Source organism: Gasterosteus aculeatus, chromosome 2 (genome assembly GCF_964276395.1).
Source record: "Gasterosteus aculeatus chromosome 2, fGasAcu3.hap1.1, whole genome shotgun sequence".
Lineage (NCBI taxonomy): Eukaryota > Metazoa > Chordata > Actinopteri > Perciformes > Gasterosteidae > Gasterosteus > Gasterosteus aculeatus.
The window spans coordinates 4748068-4764678 of record NC_135689.1 but is presented as its reverse complement, the minus strand read 5'-3'; the positions used below and the strand labels follow the sequence as shown (position 1 = coordinate 4764678).

The 16611-nt window shown below is 46.4% G+C and overlaps 1 protein-coding gene across 3 annotated transcripts in view; it reads right to left on the bottom strand.

Moving 5' to 3' along the window:
* LOC120829373 (metabotropic glutamate receptor 4) overlaps window positions 1–16611 on the bottom strand; it is a 122158-nt gene that overhangs the window by 88113 nt on the left and 17434 nt on the right. The gene's annotated exons all lie outside the window — the stretch shown is intronic.

Below are 16611 nucleotides of genomic sequence, written 5' to 3'. Positions count from 1 at the left end.
AACAACATCAACATTACGAGAAAGATGGCGAACGGAGAGCAAGGTGAAGCTACATCCCTCTACTATGTGTGCATGGTGTTAATAGGAGCACAGCGAATGCGAATGGCGCTATTGGCTGATTTGATAACGGAGAGAAGACGGCGTCAGGATCTCAAGCACGCGCAAAGACGCAGAGTCCAGTTCCTCATCCGATTCACCGTTACATGCCGCAATAGTCGAACTATCAACTGGATCGGATCGAGTTATCCAGGGGTGTTAGTCGGATCGTAGTCGGACCGCACAAAGTCGGACAAAGGTGTTTACATGAAACGGATATTTCGATTTCTGTCCGACTAAGCCAGTTATTTGAATCCATGTAACCACGCTGAGTGAGGAAGTAACAGGAAGAGCAATCCCAGGTAAAGTAGATCAAGTCGCATTGATCTGACAAACAATAGATGATTGGGGCGGGTTTGCATTTGTCTTTCTGTCTACAGTCCTGCACGAATTAGTGAACGGGAGACACGCTGCTACGTCACGCTCTGCATATTTTAATTGACGTTTTACTCAGAACCGCACATTCGCTTTGGACAGTCAGAGATGCAAACGAGTTTCTGCATCCTAAAATTGGAGCGGAGATAATACCTGGACGCAGCACTCCACACAGGGCATCTCGTGTGTGTTGCACCCATGCCTCGGCTGCTTTCACAGCGCGCCGATGAATTATTTCTATGCGCCTTGAGCATAACTGATTCGCTGCTGCTTGGCACCGTTTCACAGACTTCAAAACCACACACTGCTCCGCTCATGTAGATCCTCTCCAGAGCGTTTCAAGCAAAAGGTTCTGAAATAAAGTGCTGAATTAAGAGCATGGGATTTGGATAACGAAGGCAACAATATTGCTCGGGTTATGAACACATCTGCTCTTTGCACACCTGATCCCTCGTAGTCTCTCCTACCCTTTGTATCAACAGTGGTAATGGGGACCGTGTGTGTGTGTGTGTGTGTGTTCTCTCAACAGTAAGCCTGCCCCCCCACAGTGCCAGTCTAACAGAGCAGAGGATCTGGGCACAGTGGGAGAGTCATGCAGGCTTCTCCCTCTCTTTGTGTGTCTCTCTCTCAACCAATTGACCATCTCACACACACATCGGTCAGGCTTTACTCCATGCTGCGTCTGTGTGCTAACATACGGCATCCCGCGGCGGTGAGGCCTGGACAGAGGACACAGAGGGCAAAAGCTCATTCAAGACCACGAAGGTGTGCTGCCTCGCAGCAGCTGTCACGGCCACCAGCGGTGGAGGGGCGATATTAGGCGATTACTTCAAGTGGAGATGCCGCCATCTTTCGCACTGGCTCGTTGAATTGGAGGAGGCAAGAGACTTGTGAGTCAAAGAAACCAAGAGGAGATATTTTTATCGTCCTGCACAGATCACCCCCCCCCCCTCTCTCCCTAAAACAGAGCTATCTATAATGGATGATGTCCTACCAGCTGCTGCAACATATTCCTGGGGAGAGCTCGGAAGAGAAGGACAGTCGAAAACAGAGAAACAGGTAAAGAAGCGGCACTGCTGCACTCGCTCAAGGCTGCGCCTGCTTTTTAAGCAACAGTGGAAAAGCACCATGTCGAAGGTGGTTAATGTTAGATGAAACATGTGGATTCTCTACAGCTGTATGCTTTAGAAAGATTTGCATCATGGGTGGCCCAAAAATAGCTTTTTAAATCCACAACTGCATTTCACTTTGTGGGCGTTTTGATAATAATGTTGTTTGATCATTTTCAAAGAGATCACAATCTCAGCCCGGAAACCAAGACGCTGCAGCGGAGGCGTTTGATTTTAAAATCGGCGTCAACGCCGGCGCTGAACGAAACAACCGGATAAGGTTGTACTCAGGCGACGTCGTGAGGACAAGCCTTCGACTGCTCGGCTGGGGTCCTCCCTGCGTCCGGGGGTGTTTTAGGGAGGGCTGGACAGCAGCGGCCCGACACTGTCATCACTCACAGAAACAGCCGCGCGCACGGTGGCAGCTTTGCCAGATGCTTAGTTAAGAGGCCCAGATGGGCAGAGGAGATAAACATCAGCTGTCTGCAGAGGATCCTCACGGCAGCCGTCTCGTCTCCCCACACTGTGACGAGGAGGAACTCTGGCTCCCCCCCCTCTCCCCCTTCCTCTCCCTACCGGCTGCAGCGTGCACTGCCTCACTGAGGCAGGGTTCACGCCGCTACACATTGCCATGGAAAACACTTTTGTGGCATTTGTGTGTTTTTCCAGTGAAACATTCTTCATAATGAAATGAATCATCATTAGTTCGGATTGTTTTTTGGGGCACTTTAAATGGGCTTTTAGGAACATTAAGGTAAACAGGTGCGTAAAAAGACGCCACGAGTCATTTCAACATCAACGAATTTGTGATTTTATTGTTTTTTTTATTGTTCTGTCTTCTGTCTTGGTAATCGTTTCTAGAACGGTTAGCTGCATGGAGATTTTTGAAAAGAGGTTCTTTTTTAGCTGCACGCTCTGTTCTGACATGTTAATTGAGTGCAATTCACCTAAATTTGTTCGGGGCGAGTCGAATGCCCTCAAGACAGTTTCTCTTAGGGATTTGACGTGTCGGAGAGCTGCGAAATGATTAAATGCTACAAATGAAGGGACACGTGAAACAAATCCACCTTTTCCCTGCTAAGTCATCAAAGATCGGCAAAAGGAAATGTAAAGTTTGGATCAGCCTGGGGCCACGCGCCAGCCAACACGCAGGCAGAAAGACGAGCAAACCGCCAGCAGGAACCCGACTGATTCTGAGGCAACTCCAGCCGAACATTAGCAACTGAATATCATTTCAGCTTTTGTTTGTGTTAGAGAGCCTCAAAGCCGTCTTTTTCAAAGCCTTCCCAACGTTAAACACCAGAAGAACTTCAACCAACCAATGACGTGGTTTCTGGTGTCGGCCTTCACGCTGCTCTAACAATGTGTAACGCTGTACAGATATTATCAAATAGTCAATAATCCACGTAGAAAAGGATGCCCTACAAGTTTACTGCTGTTACTAGCACCATAGAAATGCAGTAAGACCCCCCCCCCCCCCCCTCATTTTACATCCTGTCGCGTCTGCAAAGCCCCCCAATGACATGCGGCCAGCTAATAGGTCTGTCACGCTGTAAGCCCGGCCCGCCTGACAGTTACGTCCTAATCCGACAGCGAGCTGCTGTTTTGGCCGTTTCGCTTCAGCAGAGGAGATACTTAGGCCCAAAAGACCATACGATCACAGTGGAGGACGGAGACAAAGTCCTCAGGACGGAGAGCGTTGCTCCGCCTGCTGCTCCGCTGGGAGACGTAGAGGGCTTTTTCTTCATTGCAAATGATCAGGTCGAGTTAAATGTCCATGACAAGTAAACGAGAATGGAAGAGAGTAGAAATGGTGGCAGTCGCCCCTCATTTCTAAAGAAACGTCATTCTTTTTTTTTCTTCATCAGCAGCAATCCATCAAAGAAGAGAATTGTGATATTCAGTTGCCTCTATCATTTTTTCTCTGCCGGAATATGAAAGAAACGGCAGCTTAATTATTATTGACGTCAAACTGATGACTCTGACTATTCTCTTTTGGACAACAAAGGCAGCTGTGGAATTGCAAAGGATAGTAGTGACGGATCCTGCAGGAGCGGTGACTCACTGGGCTGTGGTGTTTGAGAAGAATGCATTTCAGTACGTTGTAGGAGGAGAGACTCTAATACAGGCCACATCCTGTCGCCATTTTTATATATGACAAACAACCTTTTTTGCATTTAATGGGGGGAATTTTACTACATTTGGAGTTTCTGTGTGCGTGTGTGTGTTGAGTCACTCAACACACCTTCTGCTGTAATCAAAAATTAATAGATAATACAAATATACGGTTAATATGAATGGTTTGTTATGCCCATTGTCCTCTCTGTTTTGGAACTACAGATCCAACAATGCTTTGGTAAAACTAGAATGAACCATCAGGAGTTCCTGTTTGCAGTATTCAAGTAAAGTGCATGGCTGAGGATTCTCAGGCGACTTCTGGATCAAGCAAACGTATGGATGTTTGTTCTCAATGGAAGCTGGACAGTGCTGGATAATGTGATCCTTTCAGCACTGATTTCTTTTGGTACGGAGTAACCTTTGTGGCAAATATTACACTGTTCACCGGGGATGCATTATATTCAGAGTCAGTATCGCATTCAATCTGCGTGAAGCTTCCCCCGTGTGATGAGTCAGACTGAAATCAAGGATACGAGGGTGCAGCAGCAGGAAAAGGGGCGCTTGAGAGAAATGAAAAGCAGAGGGGAGTGTGCACCTGGCTTCATTACATGCATTGTGACTCTATAGTACTACGCTCCCTGCATTCATCCCTCCTCCATTAAAGACATCACGCCCCCCGCAAAACTACTTCCCCTTTTCTCCATTCCCCTCCTCCCCGTCTCCAGGACACTGTCCATTAGCTCGCTCACCCGGAGCTGGCGATTCATATTTGCTCATTAACACTTTTTTCTTTCAAAATGCAGATTCCATTATCAAACAGCTCGAGGGGAGACGATTCAAGACTCCTGGGGAGGACGTCTGAAATATCTTTCCCCCTGCTAAGACGCCTTGGTTGCCTTCATGGATCACGATGATAGAATTGGATCAAAGGACTGAACTGTTGGTCGGCCACAGCGGTGCAGCCTCAGAGCTGCGTGACGTACCATGCGCCACTGTCTTGAGGAGTCCAAGGGTCAGAGGAAAAGCAGAAAGTGTCAACCAGGCAGACCCAGGGCTGATAAGAATTAGATTTAGAGACACACCAAGCACCACACAACACTCAAGCTTTGTTCGTTACATTCACATTATGTTAGAAGACCACACATTGCATGTGATTGGATCTTGTGTTGTGGCGAGAGGACCTGCTCCTCCTCGACGCCAGTTTAGGGCCAATAGAAATCTTTTCTTTTATATCTAACAAGAAATACAAAATGTAATGTTTTTCCTGATGTTAGTCAGTTGCTCTTCCGGCCTGCGGGCCGTCAGAACTGCTCCTGCCTTTGCAAACGCAGCGCTTATACTTGACCTGTGATCTGACAAACACATCTACCAGAACGAGAGAAGTCGTTCAATTTGTGCGGAATAACCCCAACCGGGCTTCCAATTCTGTTCACGGTCTTTCAGGTGCCAACGTACAGTGTATGCGCAATTAATGTAGGAAGGACCGCGAAGGGGAAGGGGAGATATGACTTGGTCCTACTGCTTCCTTTATTTCTAATTCAAGACGACAGATTTTTTAAATTCTTTTTCGAGAGAGAGGGAGATGAGATGTTTTCATGAGAGGCAGTGAAGCAATTAACAAGCGGCTGAGGATGAGTCTGTGTCCCACTTTGCATTGACGAATTTGTCATGTCCCACCACATTTAGGAACAACTAAACACACAAAGAACCCTTTGAGCTTGTTGGGGAGGCAGGTAGTTTGGTACCTCTTGAATCTCGTCCTAAATGTGCCAGATGAGACTCACGGAGAGGACGGCGTGAGACACTTTTTCATTTAGTCAATGGAGCTCGTAGAGTGCTGCTTGTTCGCTTCACGGGGAAACATGACTCCGAGAGGAACCCGAGTACATCCACCAATTGAAACCTTCACAATTGATTAGTGCAACAATAAGGTAAATGTCGAACATTGGACTGTTTCTCGCGGCCGCTCCACATGTGGCCTTTCCTTTTGCCGGAGTTCCCAGCAGACTGAACACGGCTGTGCGAGGGGGATCGTTACTCGAGCGAGACGACGCCGCGGCGCTGGTTTCCTGCAGGTCGATGAGCTGGTGTCATGCCTGTGATTAGAGAGACGGGGATGACACATGAAGTCAAAACCAGAGGATGAATCAATTCTTTCACAGTAAAGGCAGAGGTCTGGCATATTTAGCAGTTAACTTTTTTCCACCATTCTTGTGATGTGAAGAACCAACAAGCAAATATCTTTCAAGCTAGAATGAGAATTATTTCTCTGCCTGCCGCTGGGACATCAAATGAAGAGCGACGGGGGCAGCTGCCATGTAAAGCACTCTGAATCCAATAAATCGCTCTCCGAGAGCTGCACCCTGAGAGTCAAGTAATGGCTGGCTCAGAGCGTTGAGCACATTTCAGAGTGTGCGAGGGTTTCGTGGGAGAAAGCCAGCGCTCCAAGTGAAGCTCACGTCCAGGTAACGATAGGGGGGCACCGACTTATGTGTGAGGAATCACACATTTGAAATCGCACATTGAGCTTTAAGGTTTTATCTGCTCCCGGTGACAGAAGTGACTGCATGATTCCTGCATCCTTCCGGCCGCTGCCACCCTGTCAAAGTACGTTTCAATGTTGAGACATGCTTGAATGGATAAAGTGGGTTTCTGAGCATGAGAACACCAGCCGCCCACCTTCCTTCTGTGCTCCTTTACATACAGACGTGCCATGCAAAGGGAAGCTGACTGTTCCTGAAGGGCCTCGAATTCCTTTCTTTTACCTCACTCCCTGATAATCTCTTTTGATTGACAGCCAATAGCAGCCATGCCGTGTTCTTGGTCTCCCCGAATCACCCTGGTTTGGGTATGTTGCAGTTTGCTCTGCGGCACACTGACATAACGTGTGATACTGACACGTTTTGCAGGGTAATATTTGCAAATAAACACCATTTTATTGGTTTTTCAGAATGCAATCAAAAGAATGAAGTTATAAGCCAACGTGGGCCATAAACAGACGACACCATTAGTTAAGTGGTCCCATTTAATCGAATGGCAGCAACCGCCTTTTCAACACACGGAGTAGCTTTAGAATTCACAGGAAGTGGTATTTACCAATATAGCGCCCCCTAGCTGTCCTGGCTATTTGAGTGGAGTGCACTTCCCAAATTCCTAAACTGTTTGTATATGATTAATGCTACAGCACTCTGCCAACCATATTATTGAAGCACTTTATAATACCCATCAAACAGCCCGAAACCAAATATAGCGATAAACCATTTACTTGGAATACGCCACACTCCCCTTTCACTTGCTCTTGCCGTCGCGGGTTTTTCCTCACACAGAACTTTTTCCAAGTTCCGTCATAAACTTCCCAAAATTCCCAAAAAACACCTATGGAAAAAATGTATTCAGGTGCAATCCTGTGGAAGTCCTCTTTAATGGCTTCACTGGTTTGTGTCCAGGGAACAAAAACGTTTAAAAGACGTTTCAGAGCGAGACACACTTTTCTCACGGCTCTGCAGCTTTGCCAATATTCTAATGTTGTAGGAAACTGAGGAAATGAAAGCGCGCTGTGTGATTGGCTGGGCTGCTGTCAGAGAGAGGAGACTTTGAAAGAAACTCAAGGTTTATTGAAGAAAACCTGCTCCCGACCAGGTTATGTTCACAGGCTCAGTTACCGTGGTGACTGACCCTCAGCTATAGTTACCTCCCTTTGTGAAACAGACTAGAGTTTCCCTCATCTCAGGGTTTACCAACTCTTGAGTTTCCACTAAACCCGCTTCTTGAAACGGACCCCAGTAACTTCCTGGACTCTCCCCAGGTTGCAACTAACCCCGACATCGAAACATTCCAGCGTATGAACCCCTGTGTCGCAGGGAATTGACTTTTTTACACTTTTATATTTTTACTTATTATTACTCAGTACTTTTTTTTATTTTTGTACCTTTTGTATCGCATGGACAATAATTGCCTTTGCGGGGGCCCAGTGGACGAGATGTTCCCTCCATTGCTCGCTCTGTTGCAGGTCAACCGCACACGGATAACGAGCTGCCGCAGCATCGGGCCACGCACTCGCTGGCCCTCCCATCAAAGGTCTCGTCACACGCACTCCCCTTACTTCCTGCCACTGTCATCTTCTCTTCTTTTCTGCTATTATGACTAAAATAAAGTAGCGAGCAGAGCCCAGCTTGCGTAACGCTGTCTGCCAACTCTGAAATGTCTCCTATATTTGTCCATTTATCTCTTCTTGGAGGAATCTGGTAGCTTCAAAGGGTTCCCAGTGAGCATTTGGTCTCATGACATGGAGCTAATCCCCACACTAAAGATTTTATAAAAGTGATTTTTGCCCTTCTTCATCTCATCAAACGTGCACGCTGGGCAGCCCGAGTGTGGCCAAGCGAGCGTGTTATCGGCATGCCAAGAGGAGTGGAACTGAGGAATAAACACACTGCATCAAGGGGTATTAGGTTGTAAGCTTTGCATCATTGCTAATTGGGCTGCCAGTGCACTGGTGTTAAAAATCTGTCACCATTTTTCTTTTTCTTCACGTTCCAAGCCTTTTTTTCTGTGATTGTTGGCAGAAAGTGTCTCGCTAACCATTAAAGAGGTACAGTAGAGCACTGCAGGCAAATAGTGCATGATGATTTCTACTTCAAATGATGAACACAAATACCGTTTCCAAGCCACTGGATCATCTGACCGGGCACCGGAGAGAAGCAGGGAAGATGTTCTTAATGATTCTCTGTGCTGTACTCCCGGCTGTCTTCCTCGTGTGGCCCCTTTCTCGCTCTTTTCTGTCTTAATTGATGTTTTCGGAAGAGTTGTTCTCATTTGATGGCGTCCACTGTTTTATTCAGTTCAATTCATTTATTTTGTATAGCCCAAAATCACAAATTTTCCTGAGAGGGCTTAACAGTCTCCCCAAAAATGAAAAAAGCCTTTTAAAAGAGAGAGAGAAAAAAAAAATATATATATATATATTTATATAAAAAAATATTAATGATCCTGAAATATGATAACTTCTTTGCAAAAAACACCTCACTTCTCTCTGGACACAAAATCTAAAATCAGTCATTCCAGCAGCATTTCATGTCAGTCACGACGCATGCATGAATGCATGCATGCGTCGTGACTGACCCAAAGGGGGTCCAGCGCATGGCTTAGTGACAATGGCCCCCGGCCAGGCCACAGGGCCTGTCAGCTGGGATCTCGCCGCCATCGGAAGCCTCTGACCTTCGGCAGAGGCTGTTTGAGGACTAAGAAGTGACCGCCCTCTGACTTTATAGGAGCTCCTTTCAAAGAGCGGCGGGTGGGTGATTGAAGCTGTGAAGCCGTCCACCAATCCCACCGGAGGGAACTGACAGGCCAAGTCCACCAACCCACAGTTTGCAACTGACGTGACGTGAGAATACATCCCCACACCGCTTGTTGATCCCTTCTTACACTGTTACATGGAACTAAACGCCTCATATATGTCATACATCAAGAGCCGACACTATTACTAATCTGCATAATTAGTTAATCAACGTCTGAAACTAGACTTTTAAGCTTATCTAGACAGTTAATCTGTTAATTGAGAGGAAGATCTGCGGCTTATTGTTTATTAAAATAATATTTAGTTGTAGTTGTAGCATCTTTTACTGGTTTAAGTGAGACAGATCAACTCTGCCTCAACTTTATGCTCAAGAAAATTAGGTTTTGTGCCAAGAATGAAACGCTTATAATTCAAACTTGCTACAAACCACTATGAGAATATAATAATGTGCCGTTAAATCCTTGTGTCAAACTTCAAGGTCTTTGTCCCACAAACATCATTCTGCAGGGATACGAGAGGACATCTTACTCCCCAGGCTCCTTTTTTTATATGCTAGGATTCTCTTTTGGCCTCATCCATATTCACAGGTTTACTGTGTGCATCTTGGGTTTTTACAATTGAATACAGGCCATTAACTATTCACCCTCTCCCTGCTCTATCACAGCCTTTTTAGTCCTCTTTATCTCTCGCCTCAGTCTCTTTCTTCAAATTCTCCGCAGCAGATAGAGGGAGAATGCAAACCTCTCTTTGTAGCAAAGCGTAGCATAAACCAAGCTAACTCAGTGTAAGACCGTCCATTAAGTGAAGCGTGGCACCTGAAAATTGTCCCTTTCATCTTTCCTCTGGTTAGTTCTAGGATGAAAGAAGTCGGGGCACAGCCTGAATGCAACATTGATTGTGAATCCGTGTAAAAAAAACATTTTTGTGAAAAACTTCACAAGCTTCTTTGACATTTCAGCAGAAAAAAGGCCGATATGGGCTGAAACCCTGTTGCAGCAACCCCACCCCCCCCCCCAACCCCGCTGCTGTCAGCTAATAGAGCTTAATAAAGACATTTTGTTCTCATAATTGTACTTAAAAATGCATGCATCTTTTGAGAGCCAGTCTAGTGCTACAATTCATCAAGTTCGGAAGATTAAGCATTCACCCTCAACGCCAGAGGAGAGCAGGGAGGAGCTCGGAGGAGAAACGGGGCTCCTCGGAGGAAATAGGTGTCTGATTGAACGATTGTCACTTTCTGATAATAGAGCTTTGCAAAAGACTTTGATCCGTAACGGGATCATGTAAAAGATTGGGATGAGTATACTTGTAGTACTGGATGACGATTAGTAGCAGAGCGCAATCCGCCTCCCGGTGATGCACTGATCTTTTGGGTCTGGATGAGAAAAAAACAAAAGCTGATCACTAAGCCCATCAACTGCAGTCAGTTTGGTAATCTAAGGTGCGTTTGGATTAGATTCAATCCTCTAGAGTTTATTATCCGGGTTTTGCACCAGAGTCAACTTATTTAGAAGATAAGCTTCTAAAGAGCGAAACAGAGACACTTGAAACAAGTACTTTTTGCACTTTGGCAGAGACGAGCAAGAGCCCCGACTTGGCTGTCAAACATTGATTTTGTTCTTTCTTTGTCTGAATCGTTTGGCTGTCTGAAACTTTTTAGTCTGAACGCTTTGCCAAGGACCCATTAAGGTGTTCCTTAAAAATGATGGAGACCCGTTGCGATCCTCATTCAACGAGGTCAGCGCCATTTGTTTCATTCCCACAGTACGTACCCCGAGGGAAAACTGTTACCTGGAAACGATTATGTAATGTGTCCTCAGCAATAACAGTTTGGCATTTCCTTCTTACCTTCTTTAGTCACCGCCCTGATTTTTAGAAAGGCGTAGGCGCAATACTGACATGACTGCTGATTGGCTGCCCACTTGGGAGAACAAGAAGTGATGCACAGCCCTGATTTAACTTTCAGCCTGATCACATATGGAACTATTTTGCCAATTGTGGACGCTTTTGGTTATTATTGCTAAACAATCGTCGCCATCTCGGTTTTTGGCCGCAACGGCGGTTGAAGAACTTCCATTCCCTCATCTCAGGGTTAACAAACTCTGAGTTTCCACTAAACCCGCTTCTACTCAGTATGTACAACCGGAAGCTAATTTAGACACGTTTAGGCAATCAGAGAGGTTACACTTCACTTTCATGACCTGAATTTTGGGTTAGTGACCCGTCAATCACAACGGACTGACGGCTCTATTTCACTCTAAACGCGATAAATTCTCTCATAAACTTACACAAACAATACAACCAAACTTTCTTTATCTAAGCACACGTGTCGCCTCCTGATGGCGATTTGAAAGAATGCATGTATAAGGTCCGTCTTCAGGTCGCCGCCTGTCCTGTACAGACAAACGCAGACTGAAATTCCACCCAACAGGCGGTTGGCCGTTTCACTTTGTTCTCTCGTGCTTCAAAGTACACAAGGTTTATCGCAGACTAACGGATGACGTTCACCAACCTGATCGATAGTTGGCGGCAGAAAACAGAGCGGAGGAGTAAGACCGATAGTCGATGTCAACGTAGACGACCACAAAGCAGGTTTGAAATGATTCAACAACATCTTAGCTGATGTTTTATGAAGAAAGAAATACATTTAACGTAACATATGCTTCAATAACACAATGCAACATGCATTTGACGGGGAAAACTCCACACGGTGCCTTTTAACAAGTGTGGTTGTATACAGAATAAATGTATGTAGAAAGGAAGAGCGTTAACCACGCATGAGTTAACATTTAGAATTAATGTACCCTCTTTATTAACACAACAGTGTATAAACAACTGGGGCGACACTGCAGGCTCTGTTTCTTAGCATAATGTATATGCGGCGTGCAGCGCGTGCCTTGTTGCTAATAAAGGTCCTCTCAAGTGGCGTTGATCGTTTGCCAGGGGGCTGCTTTGCTCTGCCGGTGCATAATTGTACAGGTCTCCCCCGTCAGCCCTCCTAAGCTCCCCGGGCTCGACATGAGGCATCACAGCACGAGAACAAGGGTCACCACCACCAGACATATCATTAATCACAGCATCTGAGGGTTTAGCCCGGGATTATCCGCCCCTCGGGGAGGGGAGGGGGGGGGGGGGGGCTGAGTCAGTTATGGAGTGCCCCGTAGGTGCTGCAGCTAGAGGGAAATGTCAGTCTGCGGGTGCCTGATAGACTCTGCCCCGGTGGAGGCAATCTGCAGAGAGGATGAAAGGGTTGGAACATTGATTTTGGTTGTGGAAGCAGGTGGGAGGAAAAGGGAACAGGAGCGAGTCAGAAAGGCCAGCGAGCTGGCAGCCTAAATCCAGCTGAGGGAAATGTAGCCAGATTAAGAGGAGCAATGCGCACGTGGGCGCTGGCAAAAAGTCAGTCGACGGCTCTGGTCGCGGTGATAACTTCTTCCCCAATTTTCATACATTATAGAAGTTCTGTAGAATATGTATAACCTTATTGAGAAGTTGCCAGCATTTACAGCATTTTCTGTACAGTAAGTGGAAATGTTTGTTGAGGATTTGCTTTCCACATGGGAGCGACGGGAGTGAAACAAACACAGGTGCCATGGTAAGGATTGTGGAGCGTTCACAGTGAATTCAAGATTAAATTCAGAGCCACACTTCCATTAACATCCTGTTCCTCGAGGTGCTACTTTTCCACCCATATTTTCTCTAATCCCACCGTGCTACTTTCCCACTGCAGGGTACAAATGTGTTCAATTCCTCATAAAACAGCAAAGTGTCGCACACGAACGCGTCTGCGAGGCGAATACATTTCTCTGCCGTATCGACGAGCACCCTGACCGGAGTCGTTCCAGGTGGATCCGAGGAGAAAACGTTCCCACTTCTCTGACTTCCTAACAAGAGGTGGGGGGGGTGGTGGTAGCTGCCCCGAAGGCCGTTGTCTTAACCTGCACAATTAACGGGGCATTAATGAGATGGCAGGTCTTTGAGCACATCCCGGCTCTCACATTGCCTCTGCATTATTAATGGCAGCACAAAGGGCCCGTTTAATGAGCCTGAACCCTGCGTGGATGTTGATTAGTCATGCGATGAGTGTAAAGCCTCAACCCTCCGAGTGGATCTACATTTCAGGCGATGAGATCTTTTTCTTTCCCTTTTTTCAGGGGGGCTTACATGTATTTGGCTTAGTCGGGTGCATGACAACAACACAAAGAGGCAACCAATAGCTACCGTAGAGGTAGCCCACGTACGTGCGTACATGCTGCACTAGCATCAATTATATGCGAACTGGAGAATAGTTCTTCTAATATATGAATATTCATGATTTTTTTTACAGGCCTAATAGAAAGTGCCTGTGTGCAGATTTGGCTCGTGCATGTTCCTGCATGTGGAGCCTTTACCCACAATGTGCCAAGTCTGCAGCCATCCGTTTTCCACTGATTAAAACAGGGTACGTTTTTGTCAACTGCTGTCAGGGAGTCTTAATACGATGATGCATGCGTGGTCGCACACATGGCCGGCAGCAGAAGAGGTTGCTTTATCAGTTTTGTGACGACGCAGGCCGACTGAAACAGCGAGGTTATCTTTGCCCCCGTTTTGTTGTCGAAACGTGCGAGGCCACACACAGCGAGGCCAAATAATGTGCGTTATAGTGTCTCATTATCTCTTTCACCCCGACAGGAAAGGCGTGGGAGAACCGCGGGCATTTTTAATCACAGTGATTGGCCAGCATATCCATTTCTGAGGGCGGCGTGCAGGTCTGCGCTCGCCCTTTACAAGGATTCTTTGAGTTGTTCGCTCGTGAATTAATGAGTATCACTGCATTATTGGATGCTTAATGCACTTTGTAAAATCCCTTGAGGTGCACATTCCATTTTATCTTCATATTTTCTGAAGTTGTTGGCGCAGCATATTAGCATATGTACAAAAATGCTGGTCGTGCGGCATAATAAGCAGCATCTGTGCAACAATGCAACAGCTTTGAGTGATGAACAATAACCGGTTTCCTGGGCGAAACGTTCCTGCACAATTCAACAAATGAATTCACGCAGCAACAATTACTTTGACCGGCTGTTATCATCCTTTCAAACCGCAGGGATGTTGCGACAAAGGTAGCAATTAGAGAAACGTTCTCCTTAAAGAGGACTACATCTCTGAACAGCTCTAATTACTGCAGAGAATGAACCCGTTGTGTCTGCGGCGTTCCTGTTGAAGGTCCGTGCTGGTGGAACCACTGTGAGGGCCAGAGAGGCCTCCACCTGGCAGAGGAGGGGAATTAAATCACTGTATTTCCCTGACACGGCCATCACAATCAGAGCTTTGTGTGCGGCGGGGTTGGAAAAGCATTTTCATTTGTCATTGAAGGGGTGATGAGTCTGAGTCCCGTTGGGTAAAGCTGCTTGATGAATGCAGAAAAAGATGTGGTGAAAATGGAACTTTGAATTCACCGACAACAACGCGCCCTGTGTGTGCTTGAGTGTGTTTTCATTGTGGAAATGCCACTCGCCTGCACTGTTTTCTGCCACTTTATTAATGGCCTACTGAGGGTGCTGAAGACGGGCTCGATGACAGAGGAGGAAAAACGCTCCCAGCATCGTTGTTCATCTCTTTGAAGCGAGGTTGCTTCGTAATCCTCGGCCTCTAATGGCTTTCTCTTGTCCTAAAGCATAATGGTCCACTTATGGTTTTTCCTCATTTGTCACTTTTGACCGGACACTGGAATCTCACAAGCTGTCTGCAGCAGATGGATCCGCCATCGTGTGGCAGACACAAACAAACACTTTCTCAGTCAACCTGATAGAAACGCAACTGTGTGTGTGCGCGCGTGTGTGTGTGTGTGTAATAATAGGAAACCCGAAAAGGGTTCGTTCCTGTCAGTAATGGCACTGTTTTCGCTGCTTGCCAAAAGAGTCGTGTTTCTATTCAATTGTCACGGCGATTTTAAGCAAACTTTTGAGAAGTCCCAAAAAAAAAAGACGTATACAGAGTATAAAAAGAAGACGTTCCAAATCAAGTCAGCATTGTGCTTCCATGTCCACTATCCGTGGCCACGGCAACGAGACAAGCATCTACGGGACACAAACACTATGGGAGTATCCCAAAAGACACCAACAGCAGAAACAGCTGCTGAAGCACATGAGTGTGACGTACGACACATGAAAATGCCTCCGGGATCCATTCAGCGCACCAACTCTTCTATTCGGCATAAAAAAAAACCTGGAGCTGAAGTTAAAAAGCTGTAACGTAAAGTGAATTTCATGTGTCATTTAGGTTGGGTAACAGAGCAGAATATCTGGCTCTGTGAGGAAATGGTTTTGTGGTACAATAAAGCATTTTGCATCACCTTTTCACCAAATGGCATCTATTTAATCACATTGACAGCGTATGGAGAGGTGCAGTCACTTCATCAAAATGAATCTCGGGCTTTTTCAGTTTTCAGACTATATAATACACGTGGCGTACATCATCAGCTGTTCATGCATGCACAGAGTAGACGCGCTGAACGGATACTGGGGGAGTGACACTCTGCCACATGTATTGTAGCCATCCATCCGTATGGAAACCGCATCTTTCCCCTGCTTCTATTGAAATAAATATATAAAATACACAATTTCCACTCTTGGTTATGCCCAACGGGTTTGGAGATGGGATTTAAACCTTGGAACATACTTGCAGCATCTGCTCCCCTTTTCCACAGAGGCCTCAAAGGCTCACTGAAACTTTAATGTTTCATCAGATCCTATCTGCCTTAGCATGTAGTGGAAAAAACCCACACGCAGGCAGGGATTCCACGGAGGACTCGCCTCAAATGCTGCAGGAGCACCGTGAGCTCATCGCGGAATGCCACATCATTATTGACGTGGATGTCGGGCTATTGGCTTACTGACATTTGACAGTAGAAGTGTGAGGAGCTAATGTGCGCGCAGAGGCGCTTCCCTGTGGACCCGTCGGGGGAAACTCTCACAAGCCTTTTAGCTTTTTCTCCCCGAGCCGGGGGTCAGGTCCCTCCTCCCTCATCTGTCACAGAGACACAGAAGGATGGAAATTGGCGAACAAGAGAAGAATTCTCTGTGGGAGTTTTTTTTTTTCCCTCTTTTTGCAATATGTTGCGACGGATCTTTAACGTTGTTTCGCTCGACTTTCAAACGGCTAAATATAATTCGGTCGAGTTACTCTTTCGAGAACAGAGAAAACACAGACCGTATTTCTTCATTTAGTTTCAGAGAGGCGAGAGGCTTTGACCCAGAAAATGAAATATCCACCCTCCCCCCCAGTGGAAGCACTGGCGCTGTCTTTGGGGGACATCGCTGTGTCCAAAATGGGGCGTCAGGTCATGTGCTGTGGAGTGTGCTGGTTTCATTTCAACCCTCAGAGAACCAGCGGCTGCACTCACGAAGCTTCAGCTGTGCCAAGTTCGAATGAGATTAAGTCCTCGTAAATATAAATAAGGCATTCTAAAGGTAATAAGGAAGCCCTTGAAGGGGTTTCCTATTGATCCTCAGACCTTTTTAAAGAGGGCGCGCTGCACAAGCAACAGGAAGAGGCTCACAAACCGACAGCTGGAAAGGTTCTGCACGGGTGATGTCTGCGGTGGCTCTTCATCTCATTACGGACGCGTCGTAT